The sequence below is a fragment of the Tyto alba genome, unplaced genomic scaffold, assembly GCF_018691265.1.
Source record: "Tyto alba isolate M040663 unplaced genomic scaffold, T.alba_DEE_v4.0 Super-Scaffold_11, whole genome shotgun sequence".
NCBI classification, from domain to species: Eukaryota; Metazoa; Chordata; class Aves; order Strigiformes; family Tytonidae; genus Tyto; species Tyto alba.
The window spans coordinates 347,283-362,606 of record NW_024881273.1 but is presented as its reverse complement, the minus strand read 5'-3'; the positions used below and the strand labels follow the sequence as shown (position 1 = coordinate 362,606).

The 15,324-nt window shown below is 43.0% G+C and overlaps 1 long non-coding RNA gene across 2 annotated transcripts in view; it reads left to right on the top strand.

Annotated features, from left to right (window-relative positions):
• The first annotated feature begins 1,773 nt into the window (after window positions 1-1,773).
• The window catches only part of LOC116959147, a 29,951-nt gene continuing 16,400 nt past the window's right edge, over window positions 1,774-15,324 (top strand). For both annotated transcript variants that reach the window (XR_004405685.1, XR_004405686.1), the window contains exon 1: window positions 1,774-1,903. This is a non-coding gene — a long non-coding RNA (uncharacterized LOC116959147). The remainder of the gene's footprint in view (window positions 1,904-15,324) is intronic.

Here is a 15,324-nt window from a genome sequence, read left to right as displayed (position 1 = left end):
CACCAAAGCACTACCACTTTTTCTTTAAAACACATTTTTAAATACTTAAAAGCTAGAAAGATCTATAGCAGATAGTTGCATGGAGTATGAGGGGAAAACAGAGACATAATGATACAGTGAGCGAAGTCCAGTGGCCAGAGATACTGGGATATTTTATTGCCTGATTTCTGGGAAGCACTGTTTCTGTATGTGTTTTACATTTGTATTTTGTGTAGCTAATATGGCTCCTTTTTCTCAGTCTAAATTTTCGCTTTTGAATTAGACATTCAGCTGCTGCATTTTAACATTCAATGGCATTTTGTAGGTTGGAATATTCAGAAGAGGATTCCTAAAACACAAGCATTAAAAACATATCCCATGCCTTAAATAAGACACCCACTTTTCTGCTCACAAATTTCGATATCATCTACATGCATCACTAGCTTACCTTTTCTGTGAAAATGCATTTCTATGCCATATGCAGGTGTCATACATTCAGCAAAAGTAGCAGGACTGTCACAGATTACATAATTCACATCATTCATGGGTTACGCTTCTGAGACCTCAGGGGAATCTTTGTTCTTGGCTGGTCTCTTGCCTCACTCCGTTCTCAGCTGCTTTGCTAATCGAACTAGCCTCTGTATGTTATCGCAGATGGCTAAGCACAAGTTAAATCCTGCCTCTTCACATACTCAGTGGCCCACTCATCAGTTTCTAAAAGCATGTTGGGTCAACTTGTCCAACTACAGTTTGTCACTCAGTTTATCCATAAAATTCAGGAAGGTCTGAGATGGCACCGAGTGACCAGCCCCTGCTGCCAGCAGTCGGGCACATCTGGGCCCAGCCAGGGCAGGCAGACCAGAGAGAAGCTGTCAGGGGGAGCGAGGAAGGCAGCCACAAAAGACTCCCTATTTTCATGTGCACTTACATCCCAATCTTAACAGGTTGAAGCAGTAATAGGCAGGTCATAGCTGAGCAACATACTTCTCTGCAAACATTTGCCTTAAGGGAAGCAGACTGATTTTTCTTGCATCCTCTGAAATGGGATCTGTTACCACACAAACCTGTACCTGAGTTCATGATAAAGAGGCTTGTTTTAAAATAGGATTATTCACAGGCAAATGCAACTTTAGAAAAAAACCTGTTTTATTACACGATTATTACAGGATATAAGAAAAAGAGGTGCAAGATACACTGACCTGTAGTCCTACCTGGGCTGAAAACCCCAGCAGATGAAGGCCAACTAACTCCTGAAGCCAGCCAGCATCAAATAACTTGCTTTGACTGTTCTTGATTAACTCCCTCTGAGGGCACAAAACCATCTTTTTCCTAATCATCTAACGGGCATTTAAAAAATGGACTAAGATAGCAGAGGAACAAGGCTGTCTCGTAAAAAAAAAAAAAAATTGTGTCCACAGAAGGACATAATCTTATGTGGGGAATTTGAAGTGCATTACTTTATATGCATTAATTTTCCAATATAGTTCAGCAAAAGGAAAAGGTAAAAATTGTCCTCAAACTTTGTGTGACAGCTCTTTTTCCCCAGAACATCAACAGGCTGCAGCAGGCTCTATTCCTTGCTGCTCTGGCCAGTGCTAGCCCAGGTGTAGCCACGGGAAGCCCCTGGGGTACCAGCCTGTGGGACAGAGCAGTCGCATCACAGCTGCACCCTCACACTTTCTGTAAAAATGCAACCTCAAAAGCAGAGGTTTACCTGTGACCTTGGAGGATTATGATGAGCTCGGCAACTGTAAACCACTTCCCAGCAGTACCTCTCAGTAACGCTCTGGATGGGCTAAGAGGCAGCAGTGGGCGACTGGAAGAATGACTCCTTTAGTTCCATAAATTCATATGCAATCCTCATACTGTGGCTTAGGCGTGGATGTGATAATTGTTTAACTGAAAGATTACTGCTGGGAGCAAGGTAAGGACTGTCATTTCCCTAATGCCACTGATATTTTAAAACGTTTATTAGCATATGTAGTATCATCTCTTTGGGTTATTTTTCTTTTATTATTAAATTCCACATAAGCTAACAACTGAAATGTAAATTAATTTATGCTGCAAATTTGGCATTGACTGTATTAGGCCATTTTCTACTCAGTGACAGCACTGATGTTTTACTCAGTGAGTGAGTGAGCTTTAGAAGAGGTGTGCTAAACAGTTACTGCTCCATTTTAAGCAAACCGATGTCCTTATTGCTCTGTGTCAAAGTCTGCTCTGTGCCTAAGGTAAGAAGGAGTTGGAGTTCTGCTGTGTTAGGTACTGTACTTTGTCTCTTTTACAGTATAAATATAAGTGAAGTGTGGGTTTAAGAAATCAAATATTGGGAAACAAGTGAATGGAAACCTTTCCCACTTACACGTTGACTAGTCCAAACATTCGGTAAAACGGTGTGATGGTTTGTCCAAGTGGAAGAACAGCAAAAGTGTCCCTTTGGAAAATGATGAGTCTTAACAAGGGACCGAAGGGAAAGCGCTCCCGCTTTCCTACAGCTTTATTTTTCCTCCGGGAGATAATAATCATTCAGGTGCCTTCGGAGAAGCACGGGGTGGGGTCCTGCGAGTTCTCCCCGCTCAGCAATCCGGGTGCAAAGCCGCAGGGCGCCCCTCCGGCAGCGCCCAGCCCAGCGCGCCCGGGCTCCGGGGGCCGCCCGCCCGGCTGGGCTGCGGCAGCGCTGGGGGGGGGGGGGGGGGGGGGGGTGGCTGCAGAGCCCCCCGGGCGCCCCTCATCCCCGGGGAGCCGGACGGCCGGCCGGGCCCACGGGCCCGCGGGGGCGGACTGGGCCCCCCCGGGGCGCGGGCTGCCGGCTGGGGCAGCCCGGGGGTAGGACGGAGGGGCCCGCGGGGCTGGGGCTCGGTGCGTCCGTCGGACCAACCCGAAAAACCGCACAGGAGGGGTGTCCCGGGGGTACGCGTGGGCCGGGGCACGCGTGTGAGACCGCATCCCGGGAGGAAGCTGCAAGGGACGGGGCAAGGCACACGCGCTCGTGCAACATTTTCTATTTGGTGTCGGTCAGTATGATAAAAGTCTAAAGTCCCTGTGTACAGGGTCACACCAGCCACTTCCAAAGTGCAGCCACAGCTCAGATGGCTTGTAAGCAGCTCTGTACCAACTGTGGCAGTACGGCAGATACCTCCACTCTTTGCAGCTAAGTTGTGAGTTACAGACACCATATCTCTTAAATACCTGTCATAAGACAGAGCTTTTAAAAATACAAAATAACTTCTCAAAAAGGTAATTAAAATTAATATTTTCGATTTCAAAATTTTGTTTCAATTTGTTTCAAACCTGAGTAAGAGTTTAATACTAGATGCAATCTAAGCTGACTGATCAGGACATTCTTCTGTTAAAAATATCCTTCAGTATAAAGTTCAAAATTACTGTATTGGTATTACAAATAATATGATTTATTAATGTGTGAGTTATTATATTAATAAAATTTGAGGCATCATTATTTAATAAGTTGCCAGCACATTCTGGATGAAATTTCCTAAAACACCCTAATAAAACTGAAGGTGAAAACACAGACCCTGATCTGCAAATGTTAGAGGAATAGGATTTAATCTCTCTCTTCCCCAGCAGTTCTGCTTAAGCAGGGTGATGAGCAGGAAAAAGACCCTTTAAAGACTCCTGTGACTTCTCTGTGCCTTACATACCGGAAGAGACAGCTGACCTGCACGGGAAAGTGCTATAGCTCTGCAGAAGGATGAGAATTCTTTGATGCAACCTTAAAATTATACCTCAGTATTAATTGCTAAAGAATAAAGTCAAGAAGAATCAGTATAAATTCAGAGACAGTTTAGTGTGACTGAAGCTAAGAGATACTGTGATGTGTGATTTAAAGAGCTCATAAAAGCAGACAGCTGGCTTTAGAATCTATGGAAAGCAATAAAGCAGTTAAAAATTCTCCCAGCTGTAAGGCCTATAGATTTCCTTATCTTAAATTCCTTGGCCAAACCCCTGGAGCAAAGTGCGGTGCGCGTGATGGGAGTTTTGTCTTTCAGCCTGGGGGCTCCAGGGGCAGTTTCCCGGCCCCTCTCTCTGACCCCCCTCGGAGCACGGTGTCTCCACTATAGGGGAGCTTGTCTTGGCGGCAGTGTCTAGACATTCCCAGCTACTATCCTTCCTGACAGTCTCATGCCAGTGGTAATTTAAAAATTGTTTGGGATAGGCTGTGCCTCATAGACACAGGGAGCCAATAATAACCCCCAGTTCAGTGACCCTGGTCGGAGCATCAAAAAGACGGTACAGGCAACCTCAGTTCAGCATTGGGTCAGGAATTGTGACCTCCTCTGACCTTTCTTGTAGATTTAAAATTGTTTTGAGAAAGAGAAGAATATAAAAGATACAACTCCAGGCAGTTCTGAAAAGCACTCCAGCTTCCTGTACTGTACACATGCATATAAGTAACATGTTTAAACAGATGCAGCTCTGGCAGGCCTGAAAAATTAGGATTTAGATGCTTTCTACATTTTTTTAATGGAGTGTACATTGCTTGTATTCACTTTGAAAACTCTGAAGTGAAAAGACAGTCTATGAAAACATCGTTTTCACTGTATTTAATAGAAAAGACAAAAAAGGAGGTCAGGTAAGATTATGGTTTTTTAAAATGGAGAATGAGCTAAGCAAAAAAAAAAAATATTAAAAATATATCAGCTTATGTGGATTTTTCAGATGTATTACAGAAAACACTGTCCAGTGGATCAGTTGTGTATACCAGATGAAAAAAATTAACACTGAGATTACTAGACAAATTGCCTTGTAAGAGTAAAATGCATACAATTGTAGGCTGGTTGGTTTTCAAAGGTTTCCTTTGTGTACACAGTATTTGCAGTCACAACCAATAAAACAAAATATACTAGCACTTTATTTGTGGTTTTGGTTTTGGAATTGCATAATGGTGACTAATATTTTCTCAAAACCTACTTTATAGTGTTTACTTAGCAGAATTTTCATGCACTGTACCTGGAAAGTATGAAATGTACTCTGTGTGCTTCCAAAGGGTTGTGAAGTCTCAGGAAGAGGTTTACCAGTCTACGGAAAGAGAGCAGAGAGTGTTTCTCCTCTCTGGGTTTTTATATGGGCTGGTACGGATCAGAAGCACACTGACCAGGAGAGGGAAGGGAAGAGTAAAGTTACAGGAGCTCTCAAAGAAACATAAAAGTGTAGAGCAGGCAGATGAACTGCAAGCTCCAGAAGAACTATATACTGATTTTACAGAGGCAAACTCAATTTAACAACACCAAGGACATCAATGCTGTTGCTGTTTACAAGAGAAAAAACGTAAAACATTTTGCTACAGATATAAGACTGTCAGAAAAGCTCAGCACTAACATGTCACAGAGCCCTGGGCTCTGTGCCATTCCCAGACACAGTAGCATGTTCCAAGGTGGCATCCTCAATCAGCTTCTGACCATGCCCAGGACACCAGCACTCTTCTCACTGGCTGTGCACAGCTCCATCCTGGAAAAGCAGAGGTAGCCTCTGTGAAATGTTGGTCTTGAACTAAATACTCCTTGGAAATACATCAGAAGTTCTTGCTATGTCAAAGTTACTGCTTAAGACTCTCCTCAAACACAGGCAGCTGTCTCTATACTTTGAGACAGCTGATTATATTCCATTTATATTCTAAAGTTGTCTCCTAAAGCTTTAGAGATACACACTGATTCCATTTTTGTATTGAAAGGTTACAGCCTGATCTAATCATGGGACCACACGAGACAGTGGTCCTGCAGTTGCATCTGTAATTTCCTAATCCAGACCTGGCAAAACTAAGCTTTTGCAGCATAAACCATTCTTAGAAGGCTATTCCTCACCAAATTTCTTTATTTAACTAGAGATAAGTTTGTCGGTGTTCTCACTGTGAGGAACTACTGGCCTAGAGCTTAAGCAAATTCTGTAAAAGCCAACTCTTTGGTAAAATTCCTAAAGACTTCCTATTCCCATAGACCAGGACAAGAAAGGGGTTGCAAGGTCTGATGTCATCTCTGAGTGAGCTGAGACACGGTATCTGTTTGCCAGAAGCCATTCATATTGCAAATATTTTATATTTTTTTTTTCTTCTCCAGCCTTCTATGGCAGCAGCAGTTGCTGTAGAAAAGCAACTGGAGGAAGCAGGCAATTCTAGTAACCTACCTTTCTTAGCACACAGTCTGTCATGGGCCTGGATCTGCTCAGCTCTTAATGATGCAGAACTCACCCAGAATACACCTTTGGTATCTCTTTGTAATCAGTAATGGCAATTTAAAACAATAGCTATATGGGTTTTTTCCACCCTGTTTGAAGTATCACAGCACTAACCTGCTCTTTGATGCCAGAGTATGTGCTCACTAGGGTGTGCAATGTCATTAAACTGATCCAAACATCACAACTCACAATGACTGAATACAACAAAAATCTCTGGTTCCCATGGATTCCTTGAAGCTGCAGATTATTAAAGATTACCCGAAATTACTGTTCTCGATGCACACAATTATAGAGTCGCATTGCCTGTCAGAGACAAGTACCATAGAAACAGCGCTCCCCAGCGCTTTTATTATAAAGGTGCTTTCCCTCCCTTGTGACCTGTAGATATTGCGACTTTTCAATGGGAGTAAGAGGAGAAAATTCTACAGGCTAAAGCGATCACTGAACCATGACAAGTAACTTGTACAGGGCCTGCACCAGGCTGCAGCCCACACGATGGCCAGCACTTCCCCAGGAAAGGAATGAGAATCTGAACACCATCAGTAAAAGAGGGAAAACCAGTCTTGAACCTCCAAAGACAAGGCTGTAGCACTGTGTGCTAAACAGAGGTGGCAGGGGGCTGGGAAACAATCGTGCTTAGTGTCTGCAGACGCAAGAAATGCGACTCAGCGTAAGAGAGCCAAGCAGGCAGTGGTGCGCAGGCCCCCGGCCGAGAGGCACATTCCTGCACAGGACTCAGGAGCCTCACTCGTCCCTGAAGGTCTCGCCCAGGCCTCTCTGGGTTCACATCTCCTGTGTTATGCTGAACATCTCCCTCCACGGCTGCATCCATAGATGATGGAAACAGGAATCCAATTACTATTTTGAGCAAACAAACAATAATAACAATAGAACTAATAATAGGAGTCACGATGGCTCTGGTAACTACGTTGTTACTGGTACTAATAATTAGTTGCTGTAATTTTAATATAGTATTAGTAGTGTAAATTAAATCTGCACAAGAACATCCAGCAGGAAACCAGGCAACCAAGAGAAAATCACTTCTAAAACTTAACATCAAATTGATTAATTTTTAGGACCTGAATTTCTGCTTCCCATGGGGGCTGATATGCGAGAGAAAGAGGTTAGACCCAACAAGATGCTATTGTGTTTCTATGGCAACATGGTGTTTCAAGTAGCCTATGCCATTACCTGTGATTGGTAAAAATCACTAGACAGTGTATAAAGTGGCCAAGAGAAGCAGCAGCCAATAAATGCAGAAAATCCTTAAATCAAAGAGACACAGAAATAAGAGATGGAAACAACCTGTTAGATCATCTTGCTCATTCCCTGAGGCCCTGTGCAGTATTATTAACAGTCTCAAGAACCTTGAAAAATCCTAAAAATTCCATCCAAGACACTTGTAAAAATTTACCAAAGGGGAGAGCAATTTCTCAGGAAGTTATAAAAAAAAAAAATCTTCCTAATCTGCTTTCAGTAAGTGTGCACGCACTGTACTGAGTATGCTTGGGCATCATGTTTTCCAGCATATGAGAAACAGGATGCATGGGTAAGTATTACTCACCCTAACGCAAGTACTTTTGCCAAAGATAAGACCTCCTTCAGTATCAGTCATATTCCACTGAATTCTCCCCTCCTTGCCTTTCTGTACCCTGAAAACAGAACTATTTTGAAGATCCTACAAGAGCCTTTGTTACTGCCTATCCATTTAAACTGGTAGGTTCCAGGTGTCAGTCACACTGATGAACTGCAGAATAAATTTCAAATAGCAGCAAGATATTTTAGACAAGTATTTGTGTTAGTTATAACTCCATGTCTACTTTTTCAGTGAAGGGGGATTAGACTACCTCAAAACTTGTGAAGAAAGGAAAAACGACATCTGCATTTTTCCGCCTGTTTTTCACTCTTATTGCTTGTGTTAGTTCTGATTTTGCTGTGTTACAAAGAGGCAGTCACTAATTAACTGTGTTTAAGTAACATGCTGGTAGAAACTTGGAGTTTTACAACAGTAGACAGTGGTGGAGCTTACTCTGCTAATATTAGGTTTCTATATCCAGAATTGCCTTGGTGCACAGGAAGCCAGAGGGAATGCCCACACCTTACAAGTGCTGAAGTATCCCAGTGTGCTGGACTCGGCAAAAGCACACACATTCCTCTCTCAATAAAATTTATAAAAAATTAAAATGTATCTTTCTCCAGTCTCATACCACCCGAATTTTACCTGGTTTTATTCTCACTATTGCAAAGCATTTGAAGACTTGATGGTGGAAGCCAGTGGTCTTCTACCAAGAGTGATTTAGACCTAGCAGGCCAAATACTGCTCTTACATAAAACTATGTCACTCCACAGTAATTTGCTAAAGCCAGTGGGGTTAATATATGCTTTCTCAGGTTAAGAGAAGATATGTCTCTTTCATAGGTATCTTGTATTGTCTTCATACAGGGCTATGATTGCAAGCATGGTTTCATCAGCAGCACATATATATCCTAAAGGAGTGCTACCCCTACCCTGGCATTATTTTATTACTGTGCTATATAACACAGTTTCCCAGGTAGCCACATTTTCATGTCTATAGCTATATATTTACAGTCAGGGGTTACATGTCACAAAACGTTTGAGAACAGGTTGAATATTGGCAACACGAGGTAGGGGCAGGACTATATCTCCTTGCCATGCTCATCTGCCTCCTCCAGCCTCTTGCTGACTGCAAGGGCTCAGTGATGTGTAAGGGCAGCACAAGCCTCACTCCATTTTCCAGTGATCTGCACCTCCTCAGTCTCAGCTAGGCTGCCTGGGTGCATCTCATTCCTTCCCAGCCTGACCAGGGCTGGCAAGGAAGAGGCGACTTGCCTCTGCACAGGAAGCTGCCAGGAGGATAGTTCTTCTGTAGCTGCTGATCCAAGCTATTAAATCTATCAACAATTGAGCAAGCAGGAATAATGCTCAGCGGCTGACACAGAACTTCTGGCATCTCTGCACATGCTTTGTTTTCTTGAAACCATCTACTGATCACACCTGGCCTCCCAAGAGAAGAAAATATGACATCTCATCCTGTATTTTTATTCCCGTATTTTATCCCATCTGCTGTTCTCTCCAAGTGTGGGACCCCAATTAGGTTCATATTCATGACTGACTCCTCTTCTGATAAAGAAATGTGGACTTTGAAGCTAGTCCAGGCTGGGATCACATTACCAGGCCAGTTGCATTCCCAGTGGAAATGAGTCTTATTTTATTTACAGATAAAAAAAAAAAAAAAAAAAAAAAAAAAAGTAGTATTGTCTATTATCCCAAGGGCATTGTTTACATTAATTTAACAACTGCTTCCAAGCAGCTACAGAGTTCAAGAGCATTGCTAAACAGTGAGAGCCCATCCTGGATTGAGTTACTGACAGAATTACAGCTGACACTAAGAACTGCTTGAAATGTCTTGAGGGGAACTGAAGACAATGGGCTGTATTATTTAGCAGAATAAAGGTGAAGTTACAGGGGATACTTGAGACCAAGAAAGGCAGAGTCAGTGAGTCTACCACAAGCGTCAGCTGTGGTTATACTAACAGCTAGCAGGGATCCCAGATCAAGGAAAGGAGGAGTGAAACTCAAAGTAAGCTAATTTGCTGGAACTTCAGTGATTTATAATTTTTTTCTCCCAAGATGCAGGCACACATTGGACCATCAGACATATTTTTTGCATATGGCTCTATCAATACCTTCCTTTCACATAAAGAAGTTTCCAGTGCAAAGAATCTCCTCCACTCTGAAGCTGAATATCTTTCCCTAAAGGCTGTGACACTATCTAGTCTCAACAGTCTTTACACCAATCCTGCCAAAAGTGAGACAGCAAAGGGTACAAACTGATGATCTCCTCTGGGAAATGACAAAGCCTGGTATTAACACCATTCCAAACAAAATGGTCAGTTTGCACAGCATTCCTGTACCAAACAGCATTTTGAAGACACCATTTTAAACTCAGCCAGCAAGGGTCGAATACTTGGAGGTCAGGCAGCACTGACTCAGGTTTCACCAAGAGAAGCTCAGTGCCAGCTTCTTAGTAAGGTCCCAAGTCATCACCGCTCCCACATCACCACTGCATCATGGAGAACTGCCAGACTGCAGGGCTGCTGATTTTTGTGCTGAGAAGGGTAGGGAACCCACTCCAAAGCCATCCTTCCACCTTCTAAATTCACAGGCACATTCATCCCCCTTTTGAATTCACATGCAATAAACAGTCAAACAAGCAAGAACAGTTTCTGGTGAGGGAACTCACAACTACATGAAAGTGAACTTCCATGCTCCTATGCTACAAGTCTTTGCATTAGATTTCTTAACTCAATCTCTATGAGAATGAAAATTTAAAATCACCAGAGAAACTGTCTGACCACTCCCTGTTAACCAGCATAGCTTGAATTCAAAATATTTATAATCATCAGTGCAAAAAATGGAAAAGCATTTGAGCTAGTCTTTAAAAAACAGAATACATTCATGGTATTTCGCAGGCAGAAAATTAGAATAAATTTGTCAAAGAAATTATTTGCTGGAAATTATTCTCTAGAGTCCCCATATTAGCTAAAGAAACCAGGCACAAAATGCAAAAAAGAACTGAAAATGTTTAGTTCAGGTTCTGATTCCAGTGTTTATTTACTATGGGTATACTTTACAATTCTCCCACTTCAGTGGATGTGGTGAAACTCCTTTACAAGACAGGTGCAGTATTTTCTTGACAAGTATCAAGTGGAGCTAGTAATACGTTATCAGTAGTGTTGAATGAATCTCCTGTCTGTAATTAGCTATTAAAGCATAAAAGTCTTGTGCTCTGATAGTGGGAGAGGTTTATTGCATTGTGGGTAGGGACAGTGGTCAGATTTTTCCCATTTCACACATACATGTAGCTCTCAGCTAGATATATCTACACTTGGCCATTTTGTGGAGCACTATATGAAATTTAGTCAGATGAGCTTCTTTTAATGCCCCCATGTCAGGGCAGTTCTCAGCCTCTTGAGAAAACCTACAGAGAGCAGTAGAGCCCAATTGTCCAACCAAGCTCAGCAATTGTGTCAAAGCACTATCAGGGGGTTCAAAATAATTTTTCACTCAGTGTTTCTTATGAGTAGTTACTCTCTACTTTAAAACTCTTCTACTTTACTGCATATATGAACCATGACTATTTTCTTGCACTGCTCAATACTTCTGAGCAGAAGACAAGAATTACTTAAATGGTAATTCTGTTGCTTACTTCAGCTGGGGCATGAGCTACAAACAATTAGCAAGAGCTAGCGACCTGTCAGAAGTAAGTACATGTCCCACAGCACCTCTCAGCAGAAAGAGAGCACAATAGCAGGTAATGTGATCCCATTACAAATTACTTCATTCTCTGCTTAACTGGCCTGATAAGTAAGCCATAAAAAAGTCTCAAAATTGCAATTTTTTTCATTTGCATGAAAGAGCATTTTCAAAAGAAACGCTGAGATGGAGCTGAAGATTGAATTCAAAAACTGTCAGAACCAAGGAGGAAGCTATCTGCTGTGGCTAGATTATTCTACAAACAGACCTGTGTTAAAAAGCTGTCTGTTTCTACAGCTTTTTACAGTAAACCACAAAAGAATAAATTCACACTAATAACCTTAGAGGTTCAATTTCCACCCGCATATGTCATGATGCTTATAGCTATCACTGCTGGTTATTTTTTAACTTCCTGGCCCTAAACCTCTGTCTGTAACTAAAGAAAAACCCAGGCCAAGCAGAGCAGACTAAGGATAGATGGACAAGACCAAAGGAACCTCCAAATTCTCACAGTCTGCTCCAAGTCTGACTTTTCACCTCACTGGAATGTCTCTATTAACAGCCATTTTCATACTAAAGTCTTAGCTGAATGGTGACCTTCCCATATTCACAAACAAACTGTAGCTGAGTATTTGTACCTCCCCTGTACTGTGGCTTCAGCCAGTTTAGCAATACCTCAGCCTCATCTGTAGGATGAGCAGACACCATGGTTTTCCACACAGATTTTGTGAATTTGCACTGCGGTGCCTGAATCTCAGGGGCTGGGCTCCAGCAGATGGGCACTGATAAATGCAAAATCTGCTATTTTGAACCTAATTTCTATGTGATTTTTAACCTGTAAAGACACAGTCCTGTTCTTTGTCAATGTAACCACTGCAAGTATCACAAAATACGTGGGAGGCCCCTGTAAGTAAAAGTGACTCTGTTCCGGGAGTCCTGCTGTCAGATAACACCTTTACTGCCAGCCAGAAGCCATGGGCAAGAGCAGCCCCTCTTACCCATGCACTGCATTTGTGATTTGTATGGCTGCTGGATCCTGGGATGAGGCCCCTTCGTGTTCACTGGTACATGGGGGCGTCGTGCTTCTGGTAGCCTTTCCCAGGAACCTCACATTGAATTTTATTTCTTCTTGGAGGCCATGGAAAATGTGCAACAATCTTCTTGTTTCTTGCACAAACTACTGATAGGAGATAGAAATAGGGAGAGTCTGCCCTGACAACACTGGACTGCACCTGCTGCAGCCACCGGCAACTGAACTGGGCTGTGAACCTGCACCCCCCACTATCGATATCGCAGAAACACATAAATATAGACACCACTGGTGTAACTCCTCTGCCAGCCTCACCTGCCAGGGTCTGTGAATGGGTAAAAAGCTGCACTTTCAAATACATAGACTACAGTCAGAAAGGCCATCCATCCTTGCCCACAACAGCAGGGAAGAAGATGTGATACTTGTCATAGCAACTAAACCATTATCCTCCCAACCGCTGAAAACCCAGCCTTCCATGAGCTGGGAGCAGGATGGTTCCCTTCACAAATGCTTCCTCTGTAGTTGTACTTCAGCAGCAGCAAAATCTCTTTGCAGATCACCACCCCTCCATTTGATTCCTCCCTGCCCTTCCTCTTCTCTCCTGCCTTTTCCTTCCCCACCTTCCCACAGCGGGACTCTGCTCTGACAGAACTCTGCAGGAAGGCAAGAAGGAATCCCTCCTCCCCTCCATGAGCAATGGGAGATCATTCCTCACGTATTTTATTCCATATTATTTTGACATTCTTAAGTTTAAACAAGATCACTTGGCACTTGGGCCAGCAAAGCAGCATCTCCCTTTGATCGCAGGTCACTGCACAGCTCCTGCTGTGCTGCCTCACAGTTTGTGTTCAGTAGCTGTGCTGGGAGTGTATTGAAAACAACTCCGATTCCAAGCAGCACGCAGTACAGATGGTCCTTCATGGAAGTCACACACAGCAATGAAAATCAAAGAGAAACAACACCAAGACAAAATCTGAGCCACACAGAGCGAAAGGCTGTTGAGACCGACTTCACAGTTCTGCAGCAAAATAAAGCAAAAGCCCTAGAATATTTTGCCTTGACAAAAACCCTCAAATCTGATATTGCTGCCTTGCTCAGCCCAACACTGTCCAATTGTAGTATTTTTACACAGAGACTGGTGAAACAGCAACTGGTGTGAATTCATATACATCATATCTGTTACAAAATTCTGTGAGCGATGCTGAAGAGTTTTCCCTCTACCTTCAAAGCAACATTTCACATTTTTGTAGGGAAATCATGTGCTGGATGTTCAGCAAGATTCAGAATTAGGCAAAGCATTTGGGAGAGCTGGCAAGCACCCTGTGCTGCAGTCCTGGCAGGATGGGCAGTTGCTCTTCTGCAGAAACACGGGGTATCTTTACAACGTAAACTGCCACGCTCAAGCTCAGGCCCGGCAGCCTGAGCCACTGGAGAGTTTGGGCAAAGTTCCCTCAGCCTTCCTGCCGCAACGTGAGCGTTGAGAGGAGACACGTGCAAGACCTGAGCTGCCACGGCTACTGAAGCGCAGTGGGGACGTGTCCTGAAAAACACTCGGAGGCCCGTGTTGGTGTAAAACACTCATGGAAGGTTGTGGCCTGACCTGACCTGGAGTTCCCTGCCCAAAGGCATCTCCCCAGCACAGCCACAGAGGATGAAGAGTGATGGCCACCGGCCTCCCCGCGCTGCTCCTCGGTGCTGGAGGGCAGCGAGGTTTGGCTCTAAAGCCACAGGAGCACATGGCTGCTGCCCTGCCCCACCAGCCCGGTCCAGTCCCGCTCCGGGAGGGGCCAGGGGTTTCTTCGTAAAATTAGAAGAGATTTTACTCCCCCTGTTTATTTACATACGATTATTTGAGTAGGCCAACCTGACAAGATTCATCTCTCATTTACTGGGATGACCCATCTGTTCAATGCATAGGTGTCATGGAAGAGAGCAGGGCTGGCCGCTACAAATCTATGCTGCTATCGTGGTGTAGACTACCCGCTACCACCCTGCAGAAAACCTTCCAGATTTAGCACACATGTTCTGGCATGCCATATGATCCAAATTAGAGTGGGCTTGTGCTGGGCTCCCTTGCTCAGCACTGAATTCCAGCTGTGGTAAGCCACTAACGCTGTTACACCTAGTCTCTAATTTGAATGCATTTTACATTTCAATATATTATGTCTGAACATTAAAAATTTCCACAAGAGGCGGATTTTTTCCTACTCCATCAAGTCAACCTGCAGTGCAGCCAGCCTACAGAAAGCCAAGATTTGATATAAATTGTCTCCTCTCATGCCAAGGCCTATAGAAACATGCTGGAGGGAAGGACAGCCACAAACACAGAGCCTGTCTGCCAACAGGGACACAAGCACCTTCAGCGATGTTTCTTAGCAAAACTTTTATTATAACAAGGCTTTTTGTCAAAAAGACTATTCTGATGTACCTTAATTTTTTTCTGTCAATGTTTTCCAAATCCAAGGACAAAAACTTCTGCAGAAAGTTTTAGATTTTTTAAATTTCTGAACATTTAAAAAGTTCCTTTTCAATGCTTTACATATCCTGCTTTATTTTTTTGCTATTTGCATTTTTTTTTTTTTACATATTTCATAGCATGTTAGTAGAAGTAATGTGCAACAAACTACCATCTGCATGGCCTATAATGAAATAATTTGTCAATCAAGCTGATCTTAAAAAAAAAGTTATTGCTTTAATTAGAAGTGAATAGCAACTGTCTTTTATGACTTAAAAAATGATAGAAGGGTTCATCTACTTCATTGCATCATTATCACATCCTCAAAAATAAACAACCAACCAAACACAGCAGGGAGAGACAGCTAGAACACCTCTGTGACATTTCAGAGAAG